This window comes from Chelonoidis abingdonii, chromosome 2 (assembly GCF_003597395.2).
Source record: "Chelonoidis abingdonii isolate Lonesome George chromosome 2, CheloAbing_2.0, whole genome shotgun sequence".
Taxonomy (NCBI): Eukaryota; Metazoa; Chordata; order Testudines; family Testudinidae; genus Chelonoidis; species Chelonoidis abingdonii.
In genome coordinates, this window is record NC_133770.1 from 282,247,865 (window position 1) to 282,265,905 (window position 18,041).

The 18,041-nt window shown below is 45.2% G+C and overlaps 1 long non-coding RNA gene across 1 annotated transcript in view; it reads left to right on the plus strand.

The window, feature by feature from the left end:
• The window catches only part of LOC142046410 (uncharacterized), a 42,298-nt gene extending 24,661 nt beyond the window's left edge, over positions 1-17,637 (plus strand). The window contains exon 3 of the long non-coding RNA XR_012655397.1: positions 17,228-17,637. This is a non-coding gene — a long non-coding RNA (uncharacterized LOC142046410). The remainder of the gene's footprint in view (positions 1-17,227) is intronic.
• Positions 17,638-18,041: the final 404 nt, after the last annotated feature.

An 18,041-nucleotide genomic window follows, 5' to 3' on the forward strand; every position in this document is an offset into this window, starting at 1 on the left:
AAATGAAGCACTGTCTGGAGAAAAATGAGTTTCTCCGCATTGGAACACCATTGTTCTTGCAAATCAATGGTATGGATTTTGCACTGTGACATTTAAATGCAATAGTTTTGAGATGTGGCTGCTGACTGCTAAAAGAAGGTGTGGAATAGAGGCAACGTTTGGGACATTCCTGCTTAAATGACTGCGTACAGACTGTGAGCTATTTGTGTCAGACACCGTTTTTTTTTATTTGTTTGTACAGTGCTGAGAACAGCAAGGTGCCAATCTTGATCAGGTGCTACTTAATACAGATAATAATGGTATGCAGGGGGGATCCCCCTGCTCTGATTCCCAGGAATTAGGAGCTGGACTGCAGACTTGGAGCCAGAAGTCTTAACAGAGATGTGTCCAATGAATAGGCTTTAGAATGATTGCCAGTGGAAGTTCTCAAGCCAGACTAGCAATTCACTCATGTCCAAGTGAAGACCTTTTCCATTCTTCAGCAACCTGGGGAGATATGATTTGAATATAAATATATATGCATAGGACAACTCACTTCAGCTAAGAGGGTGTTTCTCAGCAGGGCTCTGCTTCTAACCAGCTTATAGGCTACTTGATGTAGATGGAAGGAAGTGACCTTCTCAAAGTCATATACTGCTCATATACTACATGACGGACTCTCAGTAATATCAATAGGAGTGTCACGTGGGCATCCAAAGGCAGAATGTGACTCAGCAAGTGACTCAGTTGAGAAGGGAACTGATTGGCCTCCAGGTTCTCCCGTTGCCAGTGTGGGCACATCCTCTCCATGAAGTCTTTTTCACATGGAAAGTGGCTAATCCACTAGTGGCACTGCCAGCACATATGGTGACAAGTGGATCTTGTTGGAACTCCAGCATCACTGAAGGCTAATGGTGGTAACTAATCTTGCACCTGTGTATCCCTGAAGATTTCCCCTGCAGCCCTTTATTTCCAAACAGTGCAATGGTAGAAATGAAAATTATGCTCTGCTGCTTCTTTCTTGCCTTTTCAGGTTGTTTTGAAGGAGTTATAAGGAGCTTTGGGAGTTCATATATGAAAAGAAAAGCATCTGTAATTGTGTGGCACATGAGAAGTCAAATGTCATACAGTACTTGCACAATTCAAGTTATACACTTATATGTCTTAACAACAATTCATTTATAGGGAGCACCTTTCAGCTGAGGATCCCAAATAAATTACAAACATTAGCTAAACCTGACCACACCCCTGTAAGGAAGGTAAGCGTTATTACACCTACATTACAGATGGGGAAACTGAGGCACAATGTTAAAGCTGTGATCCCACAAACATGCTTGCTTGCAGAATCACAGGTAAGGAGCCTGCTTACCTTTACTATTTTGAGTCCTACTTTCTGCTGTTTAATAAAGATAGCATATTCCTATAGGTTTGCAGGATCAGGATCTAAATGACTTGCCCAAGATCACACAGCAAGTTATGGGAGGCTGTTGGCATGCTGACACTGTTATTAACTGTACCAGACATGATTGCTTCCTTCAACCTTGTCCTCTCACCTACCCTATATAATCTGCTGCCTCCATGGGTTGTCTCTTGTCACATGCAAAGATCGTAAGATCTTTGAGACAAGGACTGTGTTTTCATTACGTGTGCATAATACCAAACACAATGGGGCTGCCGTAATAGTAATAATTATTAATAATAAAATTAGCAGCACAGCCGGGAATGAAAATCCATAAATCTCCTATTCCAGTTACTAGACTGTGGTACCTCTGCCTTTGACTTTTCTTGTCATGGGCAGTAGGAAAAAGTTGGAATATAAAATAAAACTTTGCTTCAAACTTTTCATGAACTGCAGTTGCACTGGAATTTCCTGTGAGGAATTACTAGTACTAAGAGTAAATACAGAATCTCAAACTCTCATCTGGGAGGGGTTTAGGCACCAAAGATGCACATTCAGCTCTCAGTTAAATCTCAACATTTGCAGTCCAAGCAAATTTTGCAGTTGGGAAAGCCAAGTGCTCTAAAGAGCTTTAAATGGGAATGTGGGACTAAGAGAGACTGTTGAGAGAGGAGACAGGAAAAAGGGAAATGGAAGAAAAATACATTAGTAACACTTTAGAATGTCCACAGAGGGTATGAATAAGCTGCAAGAAGAGAAGTTTTGCACATAATTCCCGATTGAAAGGTAAGTACTAGCACAGGCTAATATTCAGGAATATGAATATAGCCCAGTGAAAAGGAACTTGGAATGTAACTGACTGCATTACAATGTCACGTCCTATATTGTAGTTAGTGGGAAAATATTAATTAGTTATTATCCCTTTGATAAAATATGGAGTGTGGTCCTCTTCAGAAGGTGTGAAGGACTAACTGAGTTGCAAGTGGAAGACAGATCTCTCAATTGTTCTCCAGATCTTAGCTTTCAGTTTTTCAAAAAAGGAAGTCTTTTCTCATTATGATAGCAAGAGAGTCTTGAAAATATGACCCCCGAGGAAAACCGATGCAGTGATGTGTGTCTGAATTTGCAAAGAGCCTGCAACAATAGCTCTGAGATGTGACTTGCCCCATTTATTTCAGTGGGTACTAAAGCAGATGCCCATGATGCTACTTTAAATGCCAGTGTCATATGTTAGCTACTTCATTGCTCAGCCAAACGTGGAAGAATGGAGAGGAAGTATCACATTACAAAGCTCTCCACAATCTACTCCAAGTGACCAGGGTGGGGCAGGAAAGAAGTTGTCCCATCCCACAAGAATTTTCACAATTTCAAAGTGTTTCTTTTCCACATCAGGACAAAACTAAGACCTGACATTTTTCACAAATGCCTACATACCTTTAAGGGTCAGGGCCTTAGTCTATCTGTTCCTCAGATCCCCCTTTGAAAAAAAGGGGATATGAGCACTGCCCTACCTCCCACAGGATAAATATAATAAAGATTGTGAAGTGTTCGCATACTATGGTGATAAGGGCTATATAAGTACCTAAGACAGATCAAAATTTGAAACCAAATTATGCCACTCTTACATACACTGACACAGGTCTGGTTCTCTATTGTCCTTCACCTTGCACAGCCATTTACACTAATGCAAAGTGCATGTAACACTACAGTACATTCAGGTGCACTAGCGTTCTGCACTCTTGTTGCTCTGCTGTAAATGACAGTACAAGGCAGAAGGCAATGGCGAATCAGGGGCATCTGAATAGTGTTCTGCTGGGCATCTCACTGCAGTCAATGGGTCTACTCATGCATGTAGCTGCTTGCCAGTGTGAGTAAAGGGTTCACAATCTGGCTCTGGCCCTGCAAACTTGCACATGAATAGTGCTGGGGGATGTTTCACATGAGTAAAGTTACTCAGTGTGTAAGTACTGGTAGGGTCAGGCCCAAGGAATATATTGTATAATGAATTTTCTACACCATTTGTAGAAATACCTTCAGCCACTTCATGGTAGATGTATCTGCAAACTTGTGATATTTTTGGGCCCCAGTGACTTCAGCACATTTTTGCAGTGGCCACACAGCGTGCCACTGATGTTGATGTGCCTAGGGGATCAGATTGCAGGATAAAGGCTAGAATATTACCTCTCCCAGCAGGACCAGTGTGTTTGATCTAGAGCAGAGCACAGGGATTGGAGCTGTGATCTGAATGCATCGAAACGCCGAGTGGGATGTGGAAATGAAGAACTGCTGAATGTTTGCATTAGTTTGTTCCCTTATCCATGATTTTATGCTGGGGCCTCAGACCCAGTCTTCTGTAGAATTAAATGCATCAGTCATACGTTATGTTAAGATTCAATTTATAAATAGTTTATAGGAGGTGAATAAATGGTTAACAGATGTTTTAATAAATGGTTAATTAAGGTTGTATTCATAAATAATTCGCAGTTACTAAAAGGTTAATAAATTGTTTAATTAATGATTAATCAATCGTTATAGAGTGTGAGAGTTCAACAGGTCAATAGGTTGTTTCTGTGACACCTTCTGCTGAAGCACTTGTCACTATCTATGACACATGCTGTTCATGTTTGTCATTAGCTTATAACATCCCATAATACTAACCCTTGGAAAATGGTACCTTAGTGTAAAATGTGACTGATGAATTGCTGAACAGTTTGCCTTTGAGAGAATATATATTTTATGTACCACGCCCAAATGCATATTGTGATCTTTAAGTTAAAACCACGTACATTTTCCTGTGTATAAAGGTCTCTCATTTCAGGAATCCCTTTTGTATCAGATTATACTCATTTTTCAGAAAGCACTTGTGCACTTGGTAACTGTCCATTATCGGCAATACAAAAACCTGCTGCATACTGAAAATGTGGTAACGCTGTAACATAGTGAGAATGGACTAGCAAAATAAATGACACAGTGGCGACTGCTCTGGTTGTATTATGCAGTGCCATATTTAATTCATTTAAAAGCTTCGTTTTTGTTATTTAAATGAAGCTGGCACAAAAATCTCTCTCTTTAAGGTATTTATATGGCCCCTGTTACCATAGTATCAATGAGGTAGGGACATGCTATTGCCTCTCTTTTACAGATGGGAATTTAAGCCCATATCCTGATTGATTCAATGGAAAGTAAGGTATCTAAATAGCTTTGACTATCTGGGCCTAAGTGACTTGCTTAAGGTCATACAGGGAGTCTGTGGCAGAGGAAAAAAAATCAACCCAAGTCTCCTGACTTCAAGGCTAGTGTCCTAGCCAGTGAACCATCCTGTCTCTCTGGAGTGTTGCTCTAGCCTGATTGATGCCTGTGAAATGGATAGAGTCCCCTGGGCTCCACCCAGAAAATAACAAAAATAACCTAAACAAGTGGAAGGGGCCACAGTAACAGAAAGGTCCGCTGAAAAGCTCAACACTGACCAGGAAGCCTGCTGCTCCAGAGTGCTGCAGAAGCCAAGGTCTTTGCTGGAGCATTTAGGTGCAATGATTTACACTGCATTGATTTATCCCAATTGAGGCTATGGACCTCTGTGCAGCTGGCTTTCTCCTTTTAATGTTGCATTGAATGAAGAAATACATGAAAAATCTAAGCGCGGACAGTCTGAAGCGAAGGGTCTGACATGCTAGTAAGGAAGCCATGTCACATAACAAGGTAGGCAGGATTAAGTAAGCGCATAAACTAAAAGAACAGAGAGACCTTTGGGGAAATCCTGTTGACATGCAGCATGTCCTCATTTCAATTTTCCTATTTGGTTTCCTGCAGAGCTCTCAAACATCTTAGCATCAGTCACTACCTGGAATTTTCTTTTGATTTTGTATTTGCAAACTCAAGGCAGCTTTTTTACATCAGAATTGTATGCTCCTGTTGCTGCATATGCCTTTAAATATCCAGCTAGTGATTATTTGCAGCAGACAAGCAAATAGAAGGTGTTTTTTTTTTCTTTTGCTTGTTGGTGCTAATGATAAGGAATGCCGATGCTTCTGCCTCCTGGTTTTTATAGGAAATACTCTCCAGTTCTTCAGAGCACTGCAGTACTGGTTTTAGCTGTGGTCTTTGGGACTGTCACTGGAGGAGATTGCACTTCTATTTAATAAAGGATTCCACTCTCCTTCTCCCAAAGGCTTAAATGGGGCCCTGCTCCAAACAGTGGCAGATTAGCCACTGGGCCAGTGGGGCCCATGCCCAGGGGCCCTGGCCAATTGGGAAGCCCCAGAAAAATGGGCTCCCCCATGCCTTGACCCCATTTCCCAAGCAGGAGAGCGGGTGAGGGCATGGGAGGGATGGCAGGCAGAAGGGGCCCCCCACTTGCTCTGGCCCAGGGCCCCACAAAACCGTAATCCTCCTCTGGCTCCAAAGCCCACTTAAGTCTATGGAAAGACTCCTAATGAGCTTTAGATCAGGCCCTTGATATACTCAGCAGATTTGTGACTCTTTGCCAGGTGGTACTGGCAGCAAAAAGGGCCGTGTCCAATTTTCTAGGGATTCTTTCTCGTGATTAATTGCCACCGCCTGAAGCCCCAGTCCAGAAACTTGCAAAACTACATACACAACCCTGGGAGCTCTTGATGGGCAATATTTCCCCACATGCAAGCACTGAAACCAAAGGTTGAAAAAAGAACTTTATTGGAGGATGGGGAGGGGGAAGAGAAGAAGCAACAGAATTTATTTGGGAAAACTGGCAACAAACTAACACTTCCTATGAAATAAGACTCCCAGCTCCCTCAGGGTGCCAAAAAGTAGCCCCATCTTCAGTCCTCCTTTGGCAGTTTATAGAATCATAGAATATCAAGGTTAGAAGGGACCTCAGGAGCTCATCTAGACTCATAGACTCATAGACTTTAGGATTGGAAGGGACCTTAAGAGGTCATCGAGTCCAGTCCCCTGCCCTCATGGCAGGACCAAATACTGTCTAGACCATCCCGGATAGACATTTGTCTAACCTACTCTTAAATACTCTCCAGCAGAGAGGGAGATTCCACAACCTCTCTAGGCAATTTATTCCAGTGTTTAACTACCCTACAGTTAGGAACTTTTTCCTAATTCCAACCTAATCTCTCTTGCTGCAGTTTAAGCCCATTGCTTCTTGTTCTATCATAGAGGCAAGGTGAACAAGTTTTCTCCCTCCTTCCTGATGACACCCTTTTAGATACTTGAAAACTGTTATCATGTCCGCTCTCAGTCTTCTCTTTTCAACTAAACAAACCCAATTCTTTCAGCTTCCTTTTGTAGTCATGTTCTCAGACCTTAATCATCTGTTGTCTTCTCTGGACCCTTCCAATTTTCTCACATCTTTCTTGAAATGCGGTGTGCAGAACTGGACACAACACTCCATTGAGGTCTCACCAGTGCAGAAAGGCGGAACGAATGACTTCTCGTGTCTTGCTCACAACATACCTGTTAATGCATCCAGATCATATTTGCTTTTTTTGCAAACAGCGTCACACTGTTGACTCATATTTAGCTTGTGGCCCACTATAACCCTAGATCCCTTTCTGGCTGTACTCCTTCTAGACAGTCTCTTCCCATTCTGTATGTGTAAACTGATTGGTCCTTCCTAAGTGGAGCACTTTGCATTTGTCTTTATTAAACTTCATCCGGTTTACCTCAGACCATTTCTCCAATTTGTCCAGATCATTTTGAATTTGACCCTGTCCTCCAACCACGTTGCAATCCCTCCCAGTTTGGTATCATCTGCAAACTTTAATAAGCGTACTTTCTATGCCAACATCTAAGTCGTTGAATGAGATATTGAACAGAGTCGGTCCCAAAACAGACCCTGCGTAACCCCACTTGTTATACCTTTCCAGTAGTATTGGGGCCATTAATAACTACTCTCTGAGTATGGTTATCCAGCCAGTTATGCCACCACCTTATAGTAGCCCCCATCTAAATTGATTTGCCTAGTTTTTTGATAAGAATATCATGCGAGAGATATCAAATGCCTACTAAAGTCTAGGTATACAATCTATCGCTTCTCCTTATTCCACAGACTCGTTATCCTGTCAAAGAAAGCTATCAGATTGGTTTGACACCATTTGTTCTTTACAAATCCATGCTGGCTATTCCTATCACCTTAACCACCTTCCAAGGGTTTGCAGCATGAATTTCCTTAATTACGGGCTCATTATCTTCCTGGCACAGAAGTTAAACTAATTGGTCTATAGTTTCCTGGGTTGCTTTTATTTCCCTTTTTATATGGGCACTGTATTTGCCCTTTTCCAGTCTTCTGGAATCTCTCTTGTCTCCCATGATTTTCCAGAGATAATAGCTAGAGGCTCAGATACCTCCTCTATTAGCTCCTTGAGTATTCTAGGATGCATTTCATCAGGCCCTGGTGACTTGCAGCATCTAACTTTTCTAATGTGATTTTTAACTTGTTCTTTTTTATTTTATCTTCTAAACCTACCCCCTTCCCATAAGCATTTACTGTCAGGCATTCCTTCAGACTTCTCAGTGAAGACTGAAACAAAAAGTCATAAGCTTCTCTGCCATTTCCAAGTTTCCTGTTACTGTTTCTCCCTCCTCACTGAGCAGTCGGCCTACCTGTCCTTGGTCTTCCTCTTGCTTCGTAATGTATTGATAAAAGTCTTCTTGTTCCCTTTATTCCCATAGCTAGTTTGAGCTCATTTTGTGCCTTGCCTTTCTAATCTTGCCCCTGCATCTGTGTGTTTACCTATAACATCCTTTGTAATATGACCTAGTTTCCATTTTTTTATATGACTCTTGTTTATTTTTAGATCATGCAAGATCTCGTGGTTAAGCCCAGGGGTCTTTGCCACATTTTCTATCTTTCCTACCCAGCAGAATAGCTTGCTTTGGGCCTTAATAGTGTCCGCTTTGAAAAGCCAACTCTCCAGTTGTTTTTCCCCTCAGTCTTGATTCCCATGGGACCCTACCTATCACTCTCTGAGTTTACCAAATCCGCCTTCCTGAATCCATTGTCTCTATTTTGCTGTACTCCTCTACCCTTACTTAGAATGCAAACTCTATGATTTCATGATTCACTTCAACCCAAGCTTCCTTCTACTTTCAAATTCTCAACGAGTTCCTCCCTATTTGTTAAAATCAAGTCTAGAACAGCTTCCCCCCAGTAGCTTTTTCAACCTTCTGAAATAAAAAGTTGTCTGCAATGCAGTCCAAGAACTTATTGGATAGTCTGTGCCCGCGGTGTTTATTTTCCCAACATATATCTGGATAGCTGAAGTCCCCCATCACCACCAAATCTTGGGCTTTGGATGATTTGTTAGTTGTTTAAAAAAAGCCTCACCCACCTCTCCCACTGTTAGGTGGCTGTAGTAGATTCCTAGCACGACATCACCCTTGTTTTTTACCCCTTGTAGCCTACCCAGAGACTGTCAACACTTCCGTCTCCTATGTCTATCTCCACCTCAGTCCAAGTGGGTAAATTATTACTATATAAGGCAACCCCTCCTCCCTTTTCCCCTGTCTATCCTTCCTGAGCAAGCTGTACCCATCCACACCAAACATTCCAATCATGTGATTATCCCACCAAGTTTCAATGATGCCAACAATGTCATAGTTGTATTTATTATTATCACTTCCAGTTCTTCCTGCTTATTACCCATACTTCTCGACATTGTATATAGCATCTAAGATATTGGTTTGATCTTGCTTCCCAGTTTTTGCCTGACCCTCCTTTCTCTCTGCCATTATAGCCCATGCTCCCTTTTGTTTCCGACCCATCTCCCAGGTCTCCATGTTTCCCACTTTACCTGTGAGGCTTTGCTCACCTGTCCCTGTCAAACCTAGTTTAAAGCCCTCCTCACTAGGTTAGCCAGTCTGTGGTGCAATATAGGGTCTTTCCCCCTCTGAAAGGTGAACGCCATCTCTGCCTAGCAGTCTTCCTCAAATAGCAATCCCATAGTCGAGGAAGCCAAGCCCTCTTGGCAACACTATCTTCGCAGCCAGGCATTCACCTCCATGATGCATCTGTCTCTGCCCGGCCCTACCTTTGACAGGAAGAATCGAAGGAAATACCACCTGCGCTCCAAACTCCTTCACCGTACTCCAGAGCCCTGTAGTCACTCTGATCCACTCAGTGTCACACCTCACAGTATCATTTGTGCCACATGGATGAGTAGCATAAGGTAGTAGTCAGAGGGCTGGATAATCCTGACAATGGCTCTGTAACATCTCCGATATGGGCCCCAGCAGGCAGCATATCTCCCGAGATGAATGTCAGGGCGACAGAGGGGCGCTCCGTCCCCTCAGCAGAGAGTCTCCGACCACCACTACCCTACATTCATTCACCAGTGCTGGCAGCAGACCTCCATCCTTAGGGGTATGAGGCTTTCTCCTTTACTGAAGGGGGTGATTCCTTCTCTCCTTATCAAGAAGAGCATAACGGTTACCTATTACCACAGCGGGAGGGTTCGGAGCAGGGGTGGAGCACTGATGCTGCAGAAGTAACAGCTGCCAGTGTTCACCTGAGCCATCTCCTCCTCCACCAGTGGTGTGTCAGCAGTCCTGTGTAGTGGAACAGCTCCTTCAGCTGTCTCCACATGGACACTGTCCAGGAATCGCTCATGGATTCAGATGCTCTTCAACTAGCCATGTCCTCCTGTAGCTCTCCACTCGCTGCCTGAGAGATTCCACCAGTAGTCACCTTTCACATTGGATGCCCCCCAGCCACGGCTGATTATCAGTAAGTGGAAAATTGCAAGTTTTAACAGTCCTTGCAAAACCACAACCAGGATCTGGGTAGACGCATCCATGCTCAGGTGCTCTGTCTGGCTACAGGTGCAGGTAGAGGAGACAGAAGCAGTGCTGGCACAGGTGTTGCGGGCTTCCTAAACCATCATAAGCCCTCCCTCTGTCAAACTCCTCTCAAAACTCCCTGTCTGCAGCTCCCGTGTCCATCTAGTCCAACCCCTGTTCCAAGCAGGACCAATCCCCAACTAAATCATCCCAGCCAGGGCTTTGTCAAGCCTGACCTTAAAAACCTCTAAGGAAGGAGATTCCACCATCTCCCTAGGTAACCCATTCCAGTGATTCACCACCCTCCAGTGAAATAGTCTTTCCTAATATCCAATCCAAACCTCCCTCATTGCAACTTGAGACCATTACTCCTTGTTCTGTCATCTGCTACCACTGAGAACAGTCTAGATCCATCCTCTTTGGAATCCCCTTTCAGGTAGTTGAAAGCAGCTATCAAATCCCCCTCATTCTTCTCTTCTGCAGAATAAACAATCCCAGTTCCCTCAGGCTCTCAAGTCATGTGCTCCAGCCCCCTAATCATTTTTGTTGCCCTCCGCTGGACTCTTTCCAATTTTTCCACATCCTTACAAGTGGCTAACGCGATCCAGACTCTTCGCTACTCCCTAGCTTCTCACTCACAATAAGTTTTCCTGGGTTGGAGGAGTTCAAGGATTCTAGCAGAGTGACAACAGTGATCTCCCTTCTCTGTCAGGCTTCAGGCCACAGGGCTTATACCTGGTAATTAGGGGCTGATTCTTCTCCTGTTTGCAGCAATTTTATACCCATGTGACTCCAATTGTTTTCCATGGTGTTATTCCAGACTGAGGGTCCGGTTGTGCCTGTGAGGGGCACCGGCAGGAGCGGCACCAGGGTTTCTGATGCCCTAGGCGGACAGCCGTTTCGCCGCCCCCTGCGGCTCCAGTGGAGCTGCCGCAGTCGTGCCAGCTGGCGGTCCACTGGTCTAAAGGCTCCGGTGGACCTGCTGCAGGCATGACTACGGTAGGTCCGCCAGAGCCTTTAGACCAGCGCACTGTCCGCCAGCATGACTGCGGCAGCTCCACCGGAGCCGCCACAGCAGCGGACCATCCGCCGGCATGACTGCGGTAGGTCCCCTGGAGTCGCGTGCCGCCCCCCCGGCAAAATAGCGCCCCCCAAATATTCTGGCGCTCTAGGCCATTGCCTAGGTCGCCTAAATGGTAGTGCCGGCCCTGGGCACCGGTATAGTTCCATCTCCTCCTACCCCCCCATTTAAAGTCTGATCCAAAGCCCGTTAAAGCCAATGGGAGTCTTTCCATTAACTTCAATGGGCTTTGGGTCATGGCCTGATTGCGCTGTGAGGCATAAGGGGATTGTGCAGGGGGAGCATTCCCTGTACCTGTGCCTGGTCCTTGTGTAACCTACACACCTTCTGGGTATGGTGCTTTGTCCCATCTAGTGGCACCCAGACCACCTAGAGCAAGCAATAAAATGAGTCTGCTGCTGCAGCTAACAGCTAGATGGCTTTTAGCTCACGCTGTAGAGGCTCATGCACTAAGCTCCAGTGGTCCCAGGTTCAATCCTATCTGCTGATGACCAGGTCGGGCTATGCAAGGGGGTGAAAGCCCTTTTCTGCACTCGTTAGCAGGGGCAGCTCTAGCTTTTTTGCTGCCCCAAGCACAGCAGTCAGGCTACCTTCAGCGGCTTGCCTGCGGGAGGTCCCCGGTCCTGCGGATTCGGGGGCTTGCCTGCGGGAGGTCTGCCGGTGCCACAGCTTCAGCGTACCCACCGCCGAATTGCCGCCAAATCCGCGGGACCGGCGGACCTCCCGCAGGCAAGCTGCCGAAGGCTGCCTGACTGCTGCCCTCACAGGGACTGGCAGGGTGCCCTCCCCTCCCGCGGCTTGCCGCCCAAGGCACGTGCTTGGGGCTCTGGTGCCTGGAGCCACCGCTGCCCGTTAGGCCCTGAGCCTGCACTGCTGAATCAATGAAAGATTGCTGTTGAATTAAAAAGGATCAGGAACAGTTTGTAGTTAGTAAGTGAGAGACAAACAATGCCCTGTGTGTCTGTCCAATGAGAGCTCACACTTGGACTGGCTCATTCAAAGCCTTGATCGTGGTGTTACAGTGAATTCCATACCTGTGACGGTACGTGCTCCTTAAGAAAACAGCAGTGGTAAATTAACTGTTTTTCTTCGGCCCCCAGCTTGGTCACAGCCTGGCCAGACCTCCTGGAGCAGAAGTCACGCAGTACTGCTATGCTGCTCTGCTGCTGCCTCAGCGACAAGCACCGAGCGGGCTCAAACCTGGAGGATTTTCTCCGGGGCGTTCCAGGCACATAACCACCTCCCAGAATACAGTGTGAAATCATGGCCAAAGCAAACTACTGGAGTTCAAAATACGTACCCGAGAATAGCAACAGGCTGACCAACCTTTGACGGTCTGGAGAGCTAATTAACATCATTCAATACACAACAGTTGCTGCTGCTGCTGCTGCTGCTGGCATTACCCACTAGAATGTGGATGTGTGTTTGTCTGTACAACAGAAGCACAAAGAGCATGTTACTTATACACTTGCTCTTTTGCTTTCCAGTTAGCAGCCCTGTGTGGGAACAGCAGAGGAAATGCAAAACCTTTTATTTTATTTCCCTTCCTTGGGGATTTCAAAATGATTAAAAATCCTCTGCTTGGCTTCATTAGCCTGCTTGTATATCTGTCCCTGCTAGAGAAAACTGCATGGGGGGAAAAAAACAGCATTTGACTGTTCTGACAGTACAATAACATTTAATGCCTCTGCTGTTTGGCCCAACATTATATCACCCACTGTTGTGTTTCCCAGCATGCCCTGGCATTCCTTCAAACAAGTATTCATTCTAGCAGAAAGTCCAAGAAAAGACTTTACTCCCCTGAGGATCAAGAATAAAGCAACTGCTAAGGAAGGTACAGGAGCTATTAATATTAATAGTATAGGCAGAAGGGGAGGGGGGAGAGGACATAGGAGCAGTGAAAGAATGAATACTTATGGCTTTGATGTGTTCATTTCCACAGGACCGGTAGCAGCATGGAGAATACAGAATCCATACAAAGAGGAGAATGAGGAGGTGGAGGTGAGCTATAGGCAGCTAAGAAAATTGCACAAGCTGTGGGGAATTTTTCTGTCTAGACACACATACACAGAAAGGCAGCCACTGTGCCATCTGCAATGTAGCTGATTTTTTTTTTTTAAAGGACAGAGCTGAGGCAAAAAGGAAACCCACCCATGTGCTTCTGGTTTTAGCATTCATATGAATGAGGCATATTCAGTGCCTGCTGCATGTGGGGAGGAAAGCCACTGAATGTAGTTGTTGTGCCTACGAAGGAACAACAGCGAGAGAGCACACAAATCCTTGTGCATGTCATTTTCTGCTCCATAGACAGAGTAAAAAGGGAAGGGATGCAATTATTTTAGTCCTAATGAGGCTGCTGAGGAGTAAAAATGGAAATAATTAAAGCCCTTGTGTTTCTGATTCTTTGGGCCAGATTCTTCTTTTAGTGACACCACTGCACTCCCACTGCTCTGGTGTCTCTGAGAGGGCTCAGAGGCCCTCCAGTACACATACACCGTTACCGGTGACTTCAGTGAAACTTTCACAGATGCGACTGAGGACAGGAACTGCACCTTCTTCCAGCCACCTTTATCCTTCAGGTAACTCTACTGTCCTCAGTGGAACTACACAAAGGAGAAATCTTAACCTTTCTGCTCTCTCGTTACCCTAGATTTCACCAGTGTAACAAAGGGCCTGATCCAAAAACCACTAAACTCAACAAGAGTCTTTCCAACACCCTCAGTGAGCTTCAGCGCAGGCTTTCAGTGCCTAGTCTCACCATATGTCTGCTCCCTTGCATGGCTTCCAGTCAGTCCAAGCTGGCTTTAACAGAAATGTGCTGGATTCCATTCTGCTCGATGCATCAACGAAAACGTCTGTTCAGCTCTGATATAAGAACTGCTATTTTACTAAGGATGCTGCAAAAAAGTCCACAAAGAACTTTTTTTTACAAAAAAAAGGGGCTAGCAGATTCAGGAGATCTGCATTGAGCACTGTTGAGATGCACCTCACATTGCTCTATTCGAGTCACCAGTTCAGAGACCCGTGGGCACAAAGGTGACAAGCCAGGTGCCAATGTCAATGAAAGACCATTAACCTGAAAAGGGTTACAGAAGATCTATGTAGCCGGAAGTTAGAACAGAAGAAATACTCCAAGAAAGCAATGCCACTGCAGTTGGGAGAGAATGTTAGGTCCCAGACTGGCAACCTGCTGCGGAAAGTGCTGGAACATCTGTCTGAAAGTCATACATTATAATCCCCCCTGGAGGGCCAGACCTACAGGAGGAACAGAAGACATTTGAACAAAACTAAGGAGAACATTGGTTCTGGTTTTTGAGGCCATTCGGAATGCCAATGCCAGCATTCACGCTCTGATAAGAGTAGCACATATCCCCCTGGTCACAGACAAAAAACACCTGAAGCAGCAAACACAGGCCTGGGGGCAGCGCCATTATAGCAGCCAAACAGGCCATTGCAGAAGGACCTGTTTCAAGAACAAGAGCCTGGCATATGATCGGAAAGCCCTTGAGATTCAGGTGTGGTAGTTAATGATGTTTGTCAGTAAGAGGCAGGTTAATTTTCTCATATGTCCAGGGCTTAGGCCATGTGTTTTGACCTCCACCTAGATGTCCATTTGTAGAGGTTATTAATTGGCTGTGTCAATTTGTCATTGGGTCTGGTTGATATTAAGTTTTATTTGCATTTTATTTAAAGAAACAGAGGAGGCCGGAGGTAAAACTATAGCCTGTGGAGCCAGTGAGAATTCTGACCCCTGTCTGTGATACAGATATGACTTTTAGGAAAGCAGATCCAGGACATGTGGCTGTCTTGGGCTCAAAGTATGTCTACACTGCGGAAAAAAAGAGGTGTGTTCTTACCTCTGTTCTTAGCTAACTCGTATTATGCTAAATCAGGTTAAGATAGCACTGAAGACACAGCAACTCGACTTTTCACTCGGGTGAGCAGCTCGAATTACAGCCTATAGGGGAATCTGGAGTTGATCTTGAGCTGCTAACCCGAGTTAAAAGCCGAGTTGCTGTGACTTCACTGTTATTTTGACCCGGGTTAGCTTACTGCAGGTTAGCTAACCCAAGTTAACAGCACATTTCTTTTGCAGTGTAGATGTAACCCTTCTGCCAGCTGGATTCAGCAGAGACCAGGGCCGGGTTCAATAGCTAGGGGTTCCTTTTCAACAATACAACACAGAACTGGCTCAAGCCTCCACCCAGTAAGCTAGGAAAAATACACACCACTCCTGGATGAATCTAAGAGGCAATACTTCCTCTCTCACAAGTACAGAGTCTGAGTATAAAAGAAACTTTTAATGAAAAGAGGGAAGTCACCCGGTATTCATTTGGGAAAACACTACCAGCAGGATTCAACCGTGAACAAAACACCTACACCAGAGTATGCTGGACAGCTTCTTTTGGCTCAGGTTCTTGAGCTCAACAACCAAAATTTCCTTTAGCATGCCCCTCTCTGCTCCTTCACCACACCTCACTCACAGGGGTTGTCCTTGGTCAGTGAAGACCTGGAGTTCACAGATGCATCTATGTGAGTTCACCTCCCACCCCTGGGAGTGGGGAGGACAAAGGCATCTTGCTCACTCCACCATCTGAGCACTTGCTCTGGCATCACCGCTCCACTGGCCACCTGCTTCTCTAGTGTGGCCTCTTCAGGTTGGTCTCCTGAGGGTCCACCCTGTTGTTAGTGATTGTTAGTTCTCAGTGATTTTCAGTTCTTAGTGGGGAAACTTCAGTGCTGAAAGAGACTGGGCAGAAACACTGTCCCCCTACAGGTCAGTTCAGCTCTAGTGATCACTTAACAAAACATAGCTGGCAAGAACACCTGCCCCCACACCCTCTCTTTGATAGGGGTCTGGCATCCAAGCCCCCTGCTTAGCAAGTTCAATCCATTTGAGGGTAACCCCCTCAATCAGGACAGGCTAAGCACAGTTCCACTGCCCTTTACTCATACAATAAGGATTCATTTAAAAATTTGTATTAAAGCTAATGTTAAAAAAAATTATGTAATACATAGGTTGAGAAAAGAGTGTCTGTACATCTGGGTACAGTAGGTAGATTATCCACAAATACAGAGTTTGTTTTTAAAAGTCATATGATACATAGAGTACATAAGCAGCAATAACCTAAATTTAGGTGAATAAATTTAACAATACAGTTCAGATATTAGAATCCAAATACTCGGGTACATCACTCATGAAGAGTTGTACAGGGAGTTGGTTATGGAAAGCAAAATATATCAATGTGTGGAGATTGTCCCTTAGTAACTGAGAATAAGGGTAGGTTGTCCATTTAGAAAATAAATCTATCAGAGAAGTATTTCAGTTTCTTTCCTTACTGCACTTCTCATCGACACTCCAGCTCATCCTTCCAGGTATTGTCAATGTCCAGTGATGTGTTCTATGTCAATGTCCCTCAACCACCTGATGGCGTCTGACATCATGAGTTGCCACATCAGCCAAGCATAGCGTTGACCAATTCTGTATTCTCTCAACACTCACTTGTTTACTGGGGGCCCATGCACCCAGGGTTCCGACGATCAGCGCTTATGTCTGAACCTGAACCCCTAGCTCTCAAGGTGTTGGCCAGAGGGATGTATTTCTCCACCTTTTGAGTTTGGGCATCGCGGAAGACCAGGGTCCTGTTCTCGAAGGACACTGTGCCGTCCACCATGATGATCTTCTTCCAGTCCTTGTTAGTGATGACGATGTCCGGTCTCAGTTGGTGTCAGTTCCAGGGATGGTGGAGTGGTTTGTAACCCAACACCAGCCAGAGTTGTTCACTTTGGAAACACAGCTGTCTACTGGATACCTAGGCAGAGTAGGCGTGTTCATGTAAATTCAGTATGGTCCTGAAGCCTTTCCCTTCCCCAACTAGCTGTCAGGGGAGAGCTCATTCAGAGCCTGCTTCCATAGCCAGACCTCCCCCAGCACCACCATATGTCACACTTTTATTTGAGTGTTTGGAATAAACGACCTTGTTCTTTTCCTCTATCTGCAGGTACGTAAGTCTCCTGAATCCATCCAAGTTGTCTTCATGCACCTTTTGATGGGGATGATGCCAGGACTCTCCCCTGGCTGATCATGTGCAAATTCTTCTTCCTCCCATTCTCATTGTTTCAGAGCAGCGATGCCGCGCAGGATCACGATCCACACTCCTGTGTGTGTGCTTCATTCAGAGGAGTCCCCTTCAGGAGTCCAGTGCCACAAAACAACTAGCTGGGCTGATTGTTCTTTCCTAATGGTAGTTTTATTTTGGAGGATTAAAGACGATTATCCCCCATCTTGCCAGGTGAAGATCCACGGTTTGTCCCTGTCCATTTTCCCAAGTATGAGAGTTAACAACAAAGTCCAGGACCGAGTGCAGAGGGAACAGCAGTGGTGGTTTTACTAGCCCTGTGAATGACAGCACCAGGAACAGCACCATGTATAAATTGTGCTGCAGCCATTTGACTAACCACAAGCACTCCCATGTTAACTGCACGTTGCTTGTTAAGACTCATACTGTTCCCCTATATAGACCTAGATTCAGCAAGATACCTAACTTGAAGCAGGTGAGTAGCCCCGTGGGGCAATTCATGTGTTCAAAGTTAGGCACATGCATACGTACCTTGCAGAATCAGGGCCCTGGCTTTGAAATCCCTAACCTCATAGTACGAATCCTCATTCAAATTCATCTTTGGCTAAACTCTTCCCGGAGGCTGATCTGAGGCTGCCTGTTGTGGAATTCATTGTGCTGAGTAATCTGAAGCCAATGCTCCTGTCTTGCCAAAGGAAAAGTAAGACATAATACAGGCACGTCTCTTTATTAAAAA